Source organism: Narcine bancroftii, chromosome 5, assembly GCF_036971445.1.
Source record: "Narcine bancroftii isolate sNarBan1 chromosome 5, sNarBan1.hap1, whole genome shotgun sequence".
NCBI lineage: Eukaryota > Metazoa > Chordata > Chondrichthyes > Torpediniformes > Narcinidae > Narcine > Narcine bancroftii.
The window spans coordinates 29,977,602-29,995,795 of NC_091473.1; the positions used below are offsets into that span (position 1 = coordinate 29,977,602).

Genomic DNA, 18,194 nt, shown 5'->3' on the forward strand with positions numbered 1-18,194 from the left:
GACCCTTCGAGCCTGCTCCGCCATTCAACGAGATCATGGCTGATCTTAAAGTTCAGTACCCCGTCCCCACCTTCTCTCCGTAACCTTTAATACCTTTATACTGAAGAAATAGATCTAATTCCCTCTTAAATATATTTAATGAACCTGCCTCTACTGCCCTCTGTGGCAATGAATTCCACAGATTCACCACCCTCTGGGTCAAGAAATTCCTCCTCATCTCGGTCCTAAATGGTTTGCCTATTATCCTCAAACCATGGCCCCGGGTTCTGGATTTTCCCATCATTGGAAACATCCCATCTGCATCCATGACAATCACTCCCCAATTGTGCCAGGCAAGCATTAAAAAATATTGAAAGATTTGAATATTAAGACCAAGTCTCACCTTAATGTCCATTAATTAATTATTTGAATTTATCAAAATGTGTTAGTCCCTCAATTTCACCTGAAAAATAATCTTCCAAGAGTATTCTAAAATGCAATAATCATAGTGGAAGATGATTATCCATATGACCCAACCCTTGAGAAGAAAGCTAGAAGCAATTTGACTACAGTTCTTTAAAATCAATTTATTAAAAATTGACAGTCTACAGCTTTGTGATATTCTAGACAGGAAAAAATGTAAAAAAAAAAAAAAATGATTTCAACAGAAATGCCAGAGTGATGAAATGTGAGCAAATTTAAAATAGTCATCAGAATGGCAGGATTGAGTGCAGAATTCAAACAAGAAAGTTTTATTTATCTAAATCAGTTTTGTAATATTCGTGTTTATAGTGGGTGCCTTGGGAATTATACAAGGTAGTGCATGTTTTGAAATGCATTGTAATTGATCTATGGTGCAAGTCAATGGCAAATAGGAGCTGATGGCAATAATAGTGAGCTTCAATCCATTAGTCACATACATGGGGCACTTGCAGCCCAATCAACTGAATTGCTCAGTCGATCCCTTCCCCAATCCTTGATTATTGATGCAGTCATCAGATGCAAAGAACCCTGCAAGAACAAAGGAAACAAGTTAGGGTCCATATTCTGTTCAGCATTTTTGAAATGGTGCTAGATTGTGGTGTACGTGCTCATTACAGCAGCGCTAATACAGATCATCTTTCTCATCATTGATTTCTATGGCTACCTCCCACATTGTTACCTCTGGCACGAGTAACTGGGACGGGGAAGAGTACTTCATTTAACACCATTATTGAACACTACCCAGAAAAAATTTCATGTTGACATCTATGAAATGGAGTGCTCATCCTAGTCCCTATACCAGTGTTCTACAAAGTGCATATCAGCACTGGTTGGGTTCAGTTAGTGCCTCTCCTTTAAGAGATGGAGCCTTGACATCAGTCAGCACTGATAGATTCCATCAGCTGCAACTTTCTTGAGAAATTACACATTCTTAACAATAAATGAATGTGATGGGATGTAGAATACTATAGCACTTCAGACCTCAATGTGTCAACCCATACATTCCTTTCTATTTAAAAAAAACCCAAAACATTCCCTACCCCATATCTCTCCACTTTTCCTCCATCCATGTCTGTCTAAGAGTCTCTTAAATGCCCCTAATGTTTCAGCCTCCACCATGATCCCTACAAAGCATTCTAGACACCCACAATTCTGTGGGTTTTTTTTTAAACTTACCCCTGATGTCTCCCTTAAACTTTCCTCCGTTCACTCTGTACAGATGTCCTCTGGTGTTTGCCATTCCTGCCCTGGGGGAAAAGGTGCTGGCTGTCCACCCTATTTATACCTCTCATAATCTTATATTAAGTCTACTCTCATCCCTCTATGCTCCAAAGAGAAAACTCCCAGCTCTGTTAACCTTGCCTCATATGACTTGTTTTCCAATCCAGGTAACATCCTGGTAAATCTCCTCTGTACCCTTTCCATAGCTTCCACATCCTTTCTATAATGAGGTGACCAGAACTGGACACAATTCTCAAGTGTGGTGTTACCAGAGATGTGTAGAGTTGTAACATGTCCTCTCCACACCTGAACTCAATCCCCTGTTTAATGAAGCCCAGCATCCTATAGGCCTTCTTAACAATCCTATCAACCTGTGTGGTGACCTTGAGGGATCTATGGATTTGAACCTCAAGGTCCCTCTGTTCATCCACACTTTTAAGTAACCAACTATTAATCCTGTACTCAGCCTTCTGATTTGTCCTTCTAAAATGCATCACCTCACACTTAATTGGATTTAATTCCATCTGCCACTTTTCCTTCCATCTCTGCATCCTATCTATAATCCTCTTGTAATCTTTGGCAACCTTCAGCACCATCCACAACTCTTCCAATATTTGTGTCATCCATAAACTTACTGCTTCTTCATTCAGGTGATTTATAAAAATCACAATGCAGGAGTTCAGAATAGATCCCGAACTAGTCACCGAACTCCAGGCAGAATATTTTCCATCCACTCCTACTCTCTGCTTTCGACATGCAATACAATTTTTTTACCCACACATCCAAGGTTCCACTAATCCCATGCCTCAAAACATGGGAGGTATGGTTTTTTAACTTTCTGGATGACTTTCATGGAGGATCTTGTCAAATGCCTTACTAATACCCGTACAGATATCCACATTTACTGTCCTAACCCCATCAATTTCTTTTTGTTACCTCCTCAAAAAAAAATCAATTATGCTTGTAAGTAACCTTCCCTTCACAAAGCCATGTTGCCTATCTTGAGTAGATTGTACTTCTCCAAATGCTCATAGATCCTATCCTTAAGAATCCTCTCCAATAGTTTGCACACCATTGACGCAAGACTATAATTCCCAGGATTCTCCTTATTACCTTTTTCTATAAAACAAGGAGGCTACATTTGCCATTCTCCAATCCTCTGGCACCTCCCCTGCAGCCAAAGAGGACTCAAATGTCATAGCTCCTGCCCTAGCCATCTCTTCTCTCACTTTCCACAACAACCCAGAGTATATTGCATCTGGCACCAAGAACTTATCAATTTGGATGCTTTTAAGAAGATCCAACACCTTCTCTTTAATCTCCACATTGTCCAGCACACAAGCCTGTTCTGACCTCTCAGTGATCAAGGTCCTTTTCTTTTGTGAATACTGAAGCAAAGTATCCATTTCAGATCTCCCTAACTTCCTCTGCCTCCAGACATATATTTCCTCCTCACATATGCATAGAATGCCTTGGGGTTGTCCTTTGCCAAGGCCTTGAGCCCCTTCAACCTCTCTCCTATCCTTTCTTAAGCTCCTTCCTGGCTACCATATACTTCTCATGAGCCCTTCCTGTTTCTTGCTTCGTATATCTAATATATGCTTCCTTTTGTTTTGACTAGTTGCCTCACCTGTTTTGTCAGCCATGGATCCCTTTTCTCCCATCTTTTCCTGGACCCAGTGGGACAAACCTATCCTCGACCCAGCATAAGTTGTCCCTAAACTTCCTAACCTTGCTTTTATGCTTTCACCCTTGAACATCTGTTTCCAATTTACTCTCGCTAGTTCCTGCCACATTCCTTTGTAATTAGTCCTTCCCCAATTAAGCACCTTGTAGCAGCTGCCAACGGCAGTGCTATTGAAATGAATTACGCCCACACAGCACGAGGGTGAACCAGTAACTGACTTTATTTGAATCTCTTGTTCAGCTTTTAGGGGATGACCCACTTCCTGTCTGGGGCGCGCTAATCTATGGGAGGGATGTCAGTGCGTTGCGGAATCACTGCCTGCCCAGCAACATTGCCCGGGCAATGCGTGTTGCCAATTGTGGGCTTCTCCTGAAAAGGGAAAGGAGGCTGCACCATCTTGTATCAACTGACTGAGGCGGTGATTCGGCCAGTTTAACCGGGCAGTTGCTCAGCCCACTACAACCTTCCCATTTGGTCTATTTTTATCCTTTTCCATAACTATGATGAAGCTAAGGGAATTTTGATCACTCTCACCAAGATGCTCCCCCACAGAGAGGTCTTCCACCTGACCAGGTACATTACCCTGTACTAGATCTAGTATGGCCTCTCCTCTTATTAGCCAGTCCACATACTGTGACAGGAATCCTTCTTGAACACACCTAACAAATTCAGCCTCGTCCATCCCTCATGCAGTCAGTGGGTTCTAGTCAATATTTGGGAAGTTGAAATCACCCATAACTAAAACTCTGCATTTCCTGCACCATTCCAAAATCTGCCTGCATATCTGCTCCTCTGTGTCCAGAGGGCTATTTGGGGACCTATAGACTATTCCCAGCACAGTGATAGCTCCCTTCCTATTTCTGACTTCCACCCACAATGACTCAGTGGATACTCCCTCTGCAGTGTCCTCCCTTTCCATAGCCGTAAAACTAACCCTGACCAATAATGCTATTTTTCCCCCACTCTGCTACCTCCTACCTATTCCTTTTTAAAATGCCTAGACCTCAGTACCTGCGTCAGCTAATCCTGCCCTTCCTCCAGCCAAGTCTCTGTAATGACCAGAACATCATAGTTCCATGTACTGATCCTGGTCCTAAGTTCACCCCTTTATTCCTCATACTCCTAGTGTTGAAATAGGCACATTTCAAATTCTCTAATTGGCGCATTTATGTTTTGTCCTTCCTCACCAACTCAGAACCCATAGCATCTTGCTTTTCTCCTTCTATACTCACATTCTAATTTCCACCCCTCTGTCAAACTAGTTTAAAAGCTCTAGCATACATAGCCACCAGGATATGTTCAGGTGCAGCAAGTCCTTTTTGAACTGGTCAGACATTCCCCAGAAAGATCCCAATGATCCATAAATCCGAACCCCTGCCCCAACTCAGTTGTTTCATCTGAAACAACTTCCTGTCCCTACCCTCTCTGGCACATGGCACAGGCAGCAATCCCAAGATTACCACCCTCGAGTACCTGCTTTTTAACTTCTTTCCTAACTCTCTATAGTTCCTCTTCAGGACCTCATCTCTACCCCTATCTATTGTCATTGGGTCCCATGTGGACCACAACATCTGGCTGCTCACCCTCCCCCTCTGGAATGCTGTGAACTCGATCAGAGATATCCCCGACCCTGGCATCTGGGAGGCAACATACCATCTGGGAGCTTCAATTTCATTCACAAAACCTCCTATCCACTCTCCTAACCAATGAGTCCCCAATTACCATAGCTTTCCTCTTCAACGCCCCCCCCCACCCCTTCTGAACCAAAGGGTCCGCCTCTGCACCCAAGACATGACCACCATGGCTTGCCCCTGGTAGATTGTACCTGCCAACAGTATCAAAAACAGTACATTTGTTGTTGATGGGTATGTCCACAAGGTTGCTCTGCACTGTTTGCCTACTTCCCTTTCCTCTTCTAACATTCACCTAGTTACCTGTCTTCTGACTTTTAGGGGTGACTGTCTCCCTGAAGCTCCTCTCTATCTGCCTCCCAAATAATCCAGCATTCATATAGCTCCAGTTGCCTAACTCATTCTCCCAGGAGCTGCAATTGAATCACCTCTTGCAGGTGTAGTCATCAGGGACCTTTGTGCTGTCCCAGATTTCCCACATCCTACAATTGGAGCATTCATTCCACTGCCCTAGTTGCTGTCTCTATTAAATCTTCCGATTTTAAATTCAAAGATCTTATCTTATTGGATTTGAGCTCATCCTCCACCTCTGCTCGTCAAAGCCTCAAGTACCACCCTTTCCCTGAACCACTCACACTGGCCACTCCTCTTGAGCTACTCTTTTTATTTGTCATTGCTCCTTATTTTAATTACTCCTCTCACCAAATCACCATTCTGTTTAACCCTTAACTTGCCCTCCACTTGCTTTTTAAAGGCATTCATCTCAAGCTGGCTCCTGACACTCCTAGCTCTCTCGAGTCCCACGCTCTTCCTCTTTCAGTAATGGTCTCAAGATGTGATCTGCTCTTGCAAAAGCCTCATGCTCTTACACACATGTTGCATATGTCGAGGTAAATAAGTGTTATGCAGTGTCATTTTTGTTGACTTGTGCTGTTGTCTTTCCTGATCAATCTAAATTTCAGGCCACGTGACTAATGCAGGGCCTTGATTATATTAACCCAAAGTTGACAGTAAGTGAAAGGCAGCTCTACAGTTCGGTAATAGAAAACCTATACTATTGTAGCAGCATTTTTGTGAAGCAAAATAAAAATTGCATGCACTTAATAAATATGAAAAGATGCTTCTTGCAGAATGGGTTGTACGAGCAAGTCCTCATCAAGAAGGACTACGAGTTATTGCTGCCATTTTTGGGTTCCCAATTTCAATGATTCATCAGTTACAAAATATGCAAGGCAATAATCTCCCTAGTAATTTTTTGTTGTTCTAACAAGTTGTGAATCTATTGTATAAAATTACTTCTCACTAGAACTCCAGTCCACGGTGTGCTGTGTTGTGCCAGATCTGGCACTACTGGAGCTGTTACTGGGTGCTTGAAATGTGAAAGTGTCCAGGTTTCTGGTTCTTTATATTATGATGTTGATGAGCACAGTAACATTAAAACTGAAGAGCATAAAGTAAGTAGTGCATGAAAAGGAGTAGGGATCATAAAACAAAATTGTTTGCTCTATTACCAGCACTGGTGCCCACTGTGAACTGCTTGCTAATTAATGTGATTGCTGTGTATAGTGAGTATGTATGAGCACACTGTTGGTTGACTGCACACATCAGCAGGGGTCACTTTCATGTAAAACAAGTCTGCACTATTTAACACTAGTGTTTGCTACTTAAAGGGAGGGGCAATGGGACAGCAATTGGTTAGAAAGGCCGTTGCAAACTCAGCTGGAACAATACAGTCAAGGGCATGTCACTTTATTTTGGAGTCCTTTGCGGAGGAGAGTTTTGTTGTATTCATAGATGATGAGCGTGGTTTCTGTACATGTGTTTGGTTGGCAGTGGGTTCAGATCATTGTGAGGCAATGGTGGAAGAGCAATAGATGGATGACAAAGCTGATCATGAACTTTAGTCTCTTGATTTCTTGATCTTGGTCATGAACTAACAGAATGTCACAATATAACTTCTGCATCGATCTGACTCAACTTGTGGGAAAATTTTGCATCATTCTCATCAGCTAAGCCAGAGATCTTTCCCCTCTCAACTTCAATCTAGTGTTAGGCTCTCCTACCCTGAAAAAAGATTGTGACCATTCACCTTCTCTATACACCTCATGATTTTATATTCCCTTCAAAGCTCATCCTTCTGCTTCCAACACTCCAGGGAAGAGACTCAGCCTACCTATATATTAAAAAAAATTAAGTCCTCCAGTCCCAGCACAACCTTGTAAATTTTTCCTGCACCCTTTCCAGCTTAGTGACATCATTCCTATAGCATGGTGACCTGAACTTCACAAAATACTTCTGGTATGGTCCCAATGGCCTGTACAGTTGTAAAATCATGCCTGAACTCTTGAAAATAAATGTGTCAAACATCTACACCTCTGTCACTGCTTTTAGAGATTGTCTACACCTCAGTCTCTCTGTTCTATAAGATTCTCCAGCATTCTGCCATTTTCTGTGCAAGTTTGACTTATCAAAATGCAACATCTCATCCTAATCCAAACTAAATTCCTTCTGTTGTTCCTTGGTCCTCTATCACAATTGATTTAGATTCTGGTATAAAATAGTCAGACATCAGCATGTTTTTTTCTCCACCAGTACCAACTTACTTATTAGTTTGTTACAGTAGTTCAAATTCATTCAGTTACATCAATAGTATTATTTGGATACAATACAGTGATATGTACTCTGAGACTTTTTAATTTCTAGCTACTGTATATCCTTTGCAAAAAGCTATATATTGTGCACATCTGATCTTATTGAATGGTGGTGCTGGCTCAATGGGCCAGGTGACATACTCCTGCTCCTATTTCTTATGAGATATAATGAACTTGAATGAATTGTGCAATGCACAAAAGTGCTGGAAAAATTCAGCAGAAAAAAAGATCCATAAGAAGTCAAAGGCAGTTGATGTTTCAAGCCTGAGCCCTTCATCGGGAATATCGAAAATCAGGCAGAAGCTGAATAAAAAGCTGGAGGAGGGGGTTCTATCCTCCCATCAGTATTCACTCATGGCCTCTTACATGTTAACCTGGGCTGCTCCTCCTTCCACCCACCCTTCATTTTTCCAGTATTGATCCTCTGCAGGGAACATTTTTCAGATGCTTCACTTGGAGGATGACCAAATTCTGAATGTCTAATAGAAAAACAAAGATAAGATGCAAGAAAAAGGGGGGGGAAACTTTGAAGAAGCTTGACCAAACAAAGAAATGGTGGAGGTAATCATTAGATCAAGCAGCATCTGTGGAGAGAAATGGATTGAGCAAACAGAGAAAGAAGAGACGAAGAGAGCTGGCCAAAGGGCAATGTGCAGAGTTTAAGGAAGTAGGTGGAGTGGAGGACACTGAGCACCCAGAGTAAGAGGAGTTAGAAGGGCATAAAGAAAAGAAATACCTAATTAAACTAGGACCAAGAAGAGAAAATAATTTCAAAATAAAATGTTATAGGTTGACCATGATCTAAATGAAATGATTGTCATCACATTTGTACTTTGGAAGACATAAGGACTTAACAAGATTAAAATCCATGGTATAACAGGAAACATACTAGCGTGGGTAGATCATTAGCGGATTGGCAGGAAACTGAGTCAAAATACTGGGATTGTATTCTGGGTGGCTGCCAGTTGCGAGTAGTGTTCTACAGGGTTCTTTTTACCTTGTGATCAATGATTTAGAGACAATGGTATGTATGGCTTTGTGGCTAAGTCTGCAGATGATACAAAGTTAGATGCAGGAGCAGGTACTGTTGAGGAAACGGTTGCAGAAGGATTTAGTCAGGTAAGGAGAATGGACAGAGAAGTGGCAATAGAAATACAATGTTGGAATATATATAATGATGCACTTTGGGAGAAGGAAAAAACAGGCTGACTATTTTTTTTTAAATGGAGAAAAAATTGAAAATTCCTGGATGGAAAGGGACCTGGTAAAGGATAGCTTGAAGGTAAACTTTCAGGTGGAGTTGAAGAAGGCAAATGCAATGCTGGTATTCATTTCAAGAGGAATAGAATATAAGAGCAGAGATGTGATGTTAAGACTATAAGGCACTGGTGAGACCTCATGGAGTATCGTGAGCAGTTTTGGGCACCTCACTTAATGAAAGATGTACTAAATAAGAAATAAGGAAAGGGAAGAAGGATTATAAGGTAAATTAGTACAAAATATAAAAACAGATAGCAAAAAAATTTAAATATATAAAATGGAAGAGGGTGGCTAGGTTCAACACAGGACCCATGGATGATGAGAAAGGGAAATTGATATTAAGCAATGAGGAAATGGTCGAGGGATTGAATAGATATTTTGTGTCAGTCTTCACACTGGAAGAAGTGTCCAGCATGCCAAGGAGTGGTGATAGGGATACAAAGGGAGGTAAAGGCCTCGATTAAAAATAATTGTCACAAAAGAGCTAGTGATGAGCAAACTAATGGGATTGAAAGTGGACAAATCCCTTGATCCTGATGGGATGCAACCAGGGTACTGAGGGAAATGGTGGGAGTTATAGACGATGCCTTGGTGGTCATTTACCAAAATTCTTTGGATTCTGGGCAGGTCCCAGCAGATTGGAAGATAGCAAATGTCACACCACTTTTTGAAAAGGGAATTAGGATGAAAACTGGTAACTAACTTTAAGACTGAGATGGGGGATAAACTGTTTTTCCCAGAAAGTAGTGAATCTGTGGAATTCTCTGCCCAGGGAAGCAGTTGAAGCGACTTCAGTAAACATATTTAAAGTTCAGTTATAGATTTTTACATTAAATAAAGGAATTAAGGGATATGGGGAAAAGGCAGGTCAGTGGAGTTGAGTCAATGATCCGATCAGCCATGATCTTATTGAATGGCAGAACAGGCTTGACTGGTCAAATGGCCAACTCCTGCTCCTATTTCTTATGTTGTTGTGTTATGGCACTAGAGAGTGTTCAGAGAAGGATCACACGGATAACTCCAGGAAGGAAAGAGTGATCACATAAGGAATGTTTGATAGTTCTTGGACTGTATTCATTGGAATTTAGGAGAATGGGGGGGGGGGGGGGGGGGAGAAGAGGGGGTGGAGATCTCATTGAAATGTACAGATGTTGAAAGGCTCAGAAAGAGTAGGGTGAGAGGACACAACTTCAGGATTGAAGGGCATTCACTTAATATAGAAATGCGGAAGAATTTCTTTAGCCAAAGGTTAGCAGATCTGTGGAATTTGTAGCCATAGGCAATTGAGGAGGCCAAGTTGTTGGATGTATTTAAGGGGGATATTGATAGGCTCTTGATGAGCTAGGGCATCAAAGGGGATGGGGAGGAGGCCAGGCAGTGGGGCTGAGTGGGAAATGAATCAGCTCATGATTGAATGGCAAGGCAAACTCAATGGGTAGAATAATCTCCTATGTCTTGTGGTTCTGTGGGTCAATGTAAGCATATTTTTGAATATCTAAAGGATGATATGGTCTGCTGTTGTGCACTGAGGTACCAGCAAACCAGCACAAACTCAAAGACTGTACAACAGGCTTTATTCCAGTAAAAGTCATTGCTTTGGTGGATCCCCATATGGCTGGTTCAGGAAAGGCTGACTCTGGTTTATATTCAAGTCAGCTGATTGACAGCTGGCCAGGTGGAGTCAGCCCCTTGGGTGATCTATACAGGTCAGTTGATTGACAGCCGGCCAGGTGGAGTCAGCCCCTTGAATGGTCTTCCTGCAGATACAGAGACCACCCCCACAATAGGCTGGTGGTTGTTTCACCCCCTTCTTAACATTAAGTCTGGGGGTGAGTAAAAGTCTGGGGGGTGGTTATTACAGATTCAGGCGGTCCGGCAGCCATTGGAGTCTCTGGGTTGGCTGAGTCTGGCGTAGCAATGGCGGGTGTCAGTGTGGACACCATTGTGTTTATTTGTATGTCTGTCCGTGGGGATGGGGGGCGGGGGGAGGTGGCCAGGTGGGTCTGGTCTGCTAGGAGTAGGTCTCTCTGGACAGGCGGAGCGAGGAGGTTGGCCTGCAAATCCTGGGTGGGCCAAGGGGACCCCTGGTGGGGATGTTGGGCCAGGTAGTCATGATGCTGGTGGTGTGGGGCCCCTGCTGGTGGTAGATCCCTGGTCAAGATGGTGTCCTCACAGCCGCTGGGATACCTGACGTAGGCATAGTCCTGGATGGCGTGGAGGAGGAGCACCTGCTCGACCAGCAGGTCGGACTTCTGGGCCCCCATGTGTTTGTGGAGGAGCACTGGTCCTGCAGATTTGAGCCAAGCTGGGAGGGAGACCCTAGTCGCTGATTTCCTGGGAAATGAGAAAAGGTGCTTGTGAGAAGTCGGATTAGTAGCCGTGCACAAGAGCAACTTAATGGCATGGAATGGCTTGGGGAGGGCCTCTTGCCAGTAGTCAGTGGACCAGCCTTGGACCTCAGGGCCAGGAGGACTGCCTTCCAGATCACCCCGTTTTCCCGCTCCACCTGCATGTTGCCCCTTGGGTTGTAGCTATTTGTGCAACTAGCCGCAATGCCTCATGCTACCAGGTATTGGTGCAGCTCTTCACTCATGAAGCTGGACCCCCAATCACTGAATGAATGCTGGGTATCCGAACATGGTGAAGATCTGCGTCAGTGCCATGATAATGGTGGCAGTGTCAGGGCAAGGGAATGGCGAAGGGGAAACGGGAGTATTCGTCTACGACTGCGAGGAAGTAGACTTTCTTGTTTGTGGAAGGCAGAGGACCCTTGAAGGCAATGCTAAGCTATTCTAAGGGCTGAGTGGCCTCAACAACGTGGGCCTGTGGCGGGTGGAAGAAGTGCGGTTTGTACTCTGCATGGACCCTGCATGACTCGGGCACAGTCTGGACTTCTTAGTTGGTGATGGGGAGGTTCTGGGACTTGATGAAATGGTTCAGACACATGACGCCCAGGTGACAGAGTGTCGTGCAGCATTTGTAGTTCATCAGATTGCACAGTGACGCAGGTCTGGGACAGGGCACTGAGCGAGTCATTGAACTTCCCTGGTCTGTACTGGATGTCGTAGTTGAACATGGCCAGCTCATCTCTCCAGTGCAAGATATTATCATTCTTGATTATGACCTTATGGGTGGTGCTGAACGTGAAAGCCACTGCACGTTGGTGGTGAGAAGGGTGAACCTCCTGCCTGCCAGGTAATGATCCCAGTGGTAGACCGCTTCCATGATCGCCTGGGCCTCCTTTTCAATGGTGGAGTGCCCGAGCTCAGAACCATGGAGGGTCCTGGAGAAGGCCCTGGATTGGCCCCCTTGGTTGAGGGTGGCCGTGAGAGCAACATTGGAGGCATTGCACTCCACCTGGAATGGGACGTCCTCATCCATGGCATCAGTGATGTCCTGCCTGATGTTAGTGAAAGCTGTTTGTGCATCAGTGGGGAGGGGCAGTGGGTGGACTTTGTCCCAGAAAAAGTGGGGGACACACTAGGAGTTGTAGGAGAAAAGCCCAAGGCACCTGTGGAGGGTCTTGAGTGTGAGGGGCAGGGGAAGATCCATTAGGGGGTGCATGCGTTCTAGGTCAGGACCAATGACACCATGTTCCACAATGTACCCTAGGATGGCAAGGCAGGTGGTGCTGAACACGCACTTCTCTTTGTTGCAAATAAGTTTCAGCTCTTCAGCCGTCCGGAGAAATCTCTCCACATTGTCATTGTGATCTAGCTGATCATGGCCGCAGATGGTGACATTGTCCAAGTACTGGAAGGTTGCTCTTAGGTTGTGCTGGTCTACCATGTGGTCCATCTCCTACTGGAAAAACAGAGACCCCATTAGTGACCCCAAACGGGACAATGCGGAACTGGTAGAGGTGTCTGTCTGCCTTGAAGGCAGTATATGCTTAACCCAGACTGAAAAGGGAGCTGATGGTAATTGACTTTAGGTCAATTGTCGAAGATCTTATAGCGGGCTATCTCATTGACCATGTCAGCTATTCAGGGTAGGGGGTATACCTGTTTATGGTATGGCTATAATCTATTGCTATCCTCTGTTTGCTATCCCCTTTTACCACTAGGACTTGGGCTCTCCAGGGACTGGTGTTGGGCTCTATGATCCCTTCCGCCAGAAGCCACCTTACTTCTGCCTTAATGAAAGCAGCTATGGGCTTGCAGTCTGACGTAAGGTTGTTGAAGGCTGGAGGCATGACCCGTAGTATGGAGAGGCCACAGGTGCACTGGGGGCAGTCACTGGTTTTTGTGCTGTGGGGGGAGGGGCCTGTCAAAGGTGAGGTTTAGAGGTGGCACTAGAAGTTCAACCCTAAGAAGACTGGGGCACAGAGCTGGGGCATGACCAGGAGCCTGAACCCTTAGTATGTTCCTTCACCACTGTCAATTTCACTGAGCAGCACCTGAGGGCCACGATGGAGTGGTCCTGGGCAGTGAAAGCGATGGAAACGTTTGTGGGATAGATTTTGAAGTTTAGTGCCTGAGCCACATTTGAATGCATGAAGCTCTCCATACAACACTGTTGAACAGGCATTTTGTTACCTTCCCCATTGACAACAATGTCCATCATTGAGTGCCTGAGTCCATGGGGAATGTCCCTTTTTAAAGTGGTGGACACCAGAACCATCTTGGGATCCAAGTTGCTGCTCCCTGAAGGATGAGGCAAGTAACAGCCAGTGGGTTCCTTCTGGGGCATGGGGTGCGTCGGATGGGTTATTGGGTATGCACCCATGTTGACCACATCATCCTGTCGATGTGGTGCACATGTTGAGGCAATTGGGACCTGGCTGGCCCAAGATGGCGGAGCCCGGAGGATAAACATGGCATTGTTGTGGTCACGCAACCCAACCGGCAGTGAAGCTGGAAGTGACATCTTGCATGTGGCGGTGCCCATGGTGAGCACACTGCCACAGTGCAGGTCAGTGGCTGGGCCAGAAGTGACGTCAGCGATGAGGGCAGAAGTGGTGGAGCGAGTAATGGCATTGCCTGGTACTCACACATGGCTGCATTCAGGAGGGCTCCCAGTTGGTCGCGGAGGGCCTCAGTGCTCCCAACAGGCCTGGAAATACACACCTTGGCAAAGTGGCCGTTCTTCCCGCATCAGGAGCAATACATGTTCCTTGCTGGGCAGCCTTTGTGGGATATCCTGACTGGCCCACACCGGGACCCGCAGTACTTACAGGGGTGAGCTGCACCAGCAACTGCAATCGTCTCGTCCACATAGGGCCCTTCGGTGACAGCGGTTGTTTGCATCTGCCATTCTGGGGGCTTGGAGAGTCGGGCATCAAAGGCCTCTGCATGATGAGCTGCAGCCTCCAGGGAGTGGAATACCTCCATTGTCCTGGTAAGTGAGGCAATGTTTTCCTCCAGCAGCTTCTGTCGAGTGCTCCTCGAGCTCAGCCCTCGCACGCGGGTGTCCCGGATCAGTCGCTCCACTTCCCTTTTGGTCACCCAGTCTCGGCCAGATATGGGTAGGCTAGCTCATGCAGGACCCCCAAATAGGCATCTGCTATGTCACCTGGCTGCTAGAACTTGATGATGAGCAGGTACTGGGAGTAGACCACATTTGTCAGGGGCTTATACATGCTCTCCAGGATGGCCATCGAAGGTTTGTAGTCTGTGCAGTCCTTGATGGCCTGGAAAGCTTGTGGGCCCAACTTGCTGTTTCTGGTTGGTGTTGATCACCTCAGCCTGTGTTGGGATAATCTCCTCAATTGCATGCCTCCAGATCTTGAAGTGTGTCTGGACATCCGGGTTTTGGGGTCGATCTCCAGGCTCTTGATTATCAGAGACTTCTCCATGGTCTCTCTTTAAAAATTTTTACTGGAATAAATTGTAGGGTGCTGAGGTAGCAGAAAACCACACAAACTTAGAAAAGGCTGTACAACAGGCTTTATTCCAGTAAAAGTCTGAACATCAATTCAAACCTTGGTGGCTCCCCGAGTGACTGGCTCAGGAGGGGCCGGCTCGGGTTTATATTCTGGTCGGCTGATTGACAGCCAGCCAGGTGGAGTCAGCTGCTTAGATGGTCTTCCTGCTGGTACAGAGATCACCCCCTGCAGTAAGCTGGTGGTCATATCACCACAGCTGTCCGGGGTAGATTATTGTAACATCCTCATAATCAACATAGTACCTCTTGGCCAAATAAAGTTACTCTAGTATTTGGAATCCAACAGCTTGTGGGTTGGCTGAAAAGTTATCCATGCTACTGTAATTATCTTCATGGTGTGAGTAGTTACAAATCTGCTCTTGGGAATGGATCTCTACCTATCATCTTGTAACTTAAACTGCCATGAAGCAGCTAAACTAAGATGTCTGTGATAGATAAATACAACAGATACCATCCTCTCACAGCAAGAACATTGCAAATCAGCTGATAAACTTCTGAAGGTTTTTGTCAGATAGTTTTTACCCCCATCAAGACCTGTGGCCTTGCAACATTGGTCAGGAGTGATTCTGAATGTTGCCAAACTGCAACTTGAGTGCATTTCATTACTTGAGGTGAGTACTCTATTCACTTTGTAGGAGAGAGTGGGTACATCACAATGCCAGCAGTTACCATAACAATGCTTTGTATATTTGCACTTTAAACAAGTTATTGGCAGTAATTTAGTTATTTACAACAGTGCTATTGCCTTAAGAATATTTTATAAAATAAAAATAATGCCTTCATACTTAATGATTTTTCTGTCTAACAATAGTGTACAATAAAGGTCTTAAAATACGGACTGCCTGGGGATTGGGTTGGTCTGGATTTTCCAGATTCATGGGCAGTACTTTTAAATTCAACTTTAAGGAGGAATAAAGAAGAGATGAACAGGTTAAATTTTGATAATTTATTCATTAGCAAATAAAATGTGCTTCAATGATCAAAACGAGCAGTTTAAAGTCAATACGATAAAAATCAGAGTGAAATGTTTGAAATTGTGCTTAAAAATGAGCATTGTAAAAGAAAAATAGTATACAAATGAATTAATTTGTGATAAGATTATCTGGATTAAATGTGGTCACTTGTTGCTATTGGCATCTGTGGTGCTTACTCGAGCATGCACGCACACAAAAGCCCACTAACATTTTTAAAAGTTTGAAGGTCCAGATTCTTGGTCTGGGTTTCTGACATCCAGATTTTTGGACTTTTAATGGACATAGGTTAGAATGTGTCACTGTATCCTAATGGTTACACTCTGATTTCACCGAGTTTTAGGTGATTGCATTAGTTCACTTCAGACTTCTGAGCAGGGCCAACAGGAGCACTCTGCCTGTGAGGCACAGGTGAATATGCTATCTAAGGCCCATTGTGGTTCTTGTGGAGACCATATCAATGTCGTGAATATACACTTCTCGGGGTTGCATAGACAATGAGGCTTACACTCGGGTCCTGCTCCACCATAATTGGCTGACAGACTCATACCACAAGTGTCTAGTCTTTATTGTGTCTACTCTCCTTATTGTGCTTTCAGCACGGTCTGAGCAGGGTTCTGCTAATAATGAAGGGCAGTGCTCGTGAGAGAACCAAAGGAAGCACGCTCTTCAAGCTTGCACCATCGTTCAAACTGATATTCTCATGCTGGACTATGCTGGACTCCTATTCTGTGTAAGTTCCATGATCTTTCAACTTGAGTAGGTGTACCTCAACCTTGATTACTAATGATCCATTCTCCACAACCTTCTGAGGAAGAGAACGCCACAAACTTGGCCTTTCTATGAAGCAGAAATCCTACATCTATCCATTTAAAATGATTGGACCTTGAAGGGCATGTTGATTCTGCTGCAGAAGTGATGGTGCTGTGTGAGAGCAACCTGTTTGTGTGCAGCATCTATCCCTGGACTGAAGACCAGCTAGTGACTGATGTGTCATTCCTGGGTGCTGGATAACCAAGAGCTGCTTGTAACTCGATTAAGAACAGCAATCTGCTCTCGTGGAATCTGCTCAATGAGGACATTAAGCTGCTCCCCAGTGACACATCATTGTTTATTTATAATCTAAAAGTAGCCTCTAAGTGGCAGACCTATGGCTGGATCAATTTAAGATGGCATAGAATTAAACAAAATATTAATGGCAGTATCCAGCTCAGTGTTTTCCTAACATCAACAGACCCTGTGTGATTGGATTGTCCATGAGTTCCAGCAAAATAGTGAGCATGGCTTCCACGGTGGAGATGATCGTTTTCACAGGGCTTTCTGTGAAATACACAGATATGGACTCCATTCACTTTGCCATTTGGTGTGTCAGATCTGACAATGTGCTCACCAGTTCAGTGTGTGCCCATTGGATCAGTCAAGACTTATCAGGGGAGCATCCCAATCATAGCCCACATCTGATTCCTCCAGGGCAGTGTGCATGGGATAACTTTCCAGTGAGCCATCACATCAGATTCCTGATGCCTGGGCCAGGTTGCAGCCTATTAGTGTCCTGTATCTTGATGTAACATGTCTCTAATCTGCTAACCATGTTGCCAATGAGGTTGCACTATGGGGAACAGTGAAACACTTCCTCCATTGTGATCATCCTCTCTCACTCTGTCTTTCTGTAAAATGACCCCCCCCCCCCCCATTGTCTTAATCCTCCTGCTCCATATCTGCCATAGCCTATCCTATCGACCTGTGATGCAACAGTACCTATGGGAATATGTAACCACAGCAAAATATTGTTATTGAACATGGGTGGAAAGTTGCCTGTTGCACATGTATTGAAGGTGTTTAGGGGCTCAATTCCCCCACTCCTCTGCCCATCGGTTAAAGAAACAATAGAAAATTGATTTCTTTCATAATGATAAAATTTACTTCCAAATCTTAAGGTTTAATAATTCCCTTATTTCTACAACTTGCGCAGTGAAGTTATAATAGTTCAAACTGTGCTTGTTTCATGGAAAATAACAGGAACTATGATCAATCAGATTTTGTTATACCTTTTTACGATCTAGGTCTAGAAAATCAACATTATTTGGATGACAGTAGACCATTTTCAAGCTGCGCTTTGCTTGCAAGATTAGGGCTGCCAGTTATTACTGCAATTCCACAGGACTTTAGAAAGGATATACATTTATTGTAGCATTTGAGGTTCAACCTAAAATAAAATAAACCCAAATATGCTTCCTTGGTTCATTCTGAGAACACGATGTATGAAAATTTAATCCGTGCATGTTCCATTTTATTTAACTCCCCACGGAAGCTGAGGCATGACCTCCCTTTTTGTCTGCTTTTTAAGTGAAGTGACCCTGTCTTTTTACCTTAACCTTTTCAGTGATATTGAAGGTTTTTAATTAAGTGACATGTAATCCACAGC

General features: G+C 44.3%; 1 protein-coding gene across 12 annotated transcripts in view; it reads right to left on the reverse strand.

Moving 5' to 3' along the window:
• Positions 1-583: 583 nt before the first annotated feature.
• The window catches only part of gpr27 (G protein-coupled receptor 27), a 200,177-nt gene continuing 182,566 nt past the window's right edge, over positions 584-18,194 (reverse strand). For 6 of the 12 annotated variants that reach the window (XR_011357419.1, XR_011357418.1, XR_011357420.1 and 3 more), the window contains 2 exons: positions 12,556-12,716; positions 584-990 (listed from right to left, as the gene is read on the reverse strand). The gene's annotated coding sequence lies outside the window, so the exon portion shown is untranslated. Of the gene's footprint in view, positions 991-11,099; positions 11,247-12,555; positions 12,717-18,194 lie in introns of all 12 variants that reach the window. The other 6 variants (XR_011357426.1, XR_011357424.1, XR_011357423.1 and 3 more) reach the window with 3 other exon arrangements.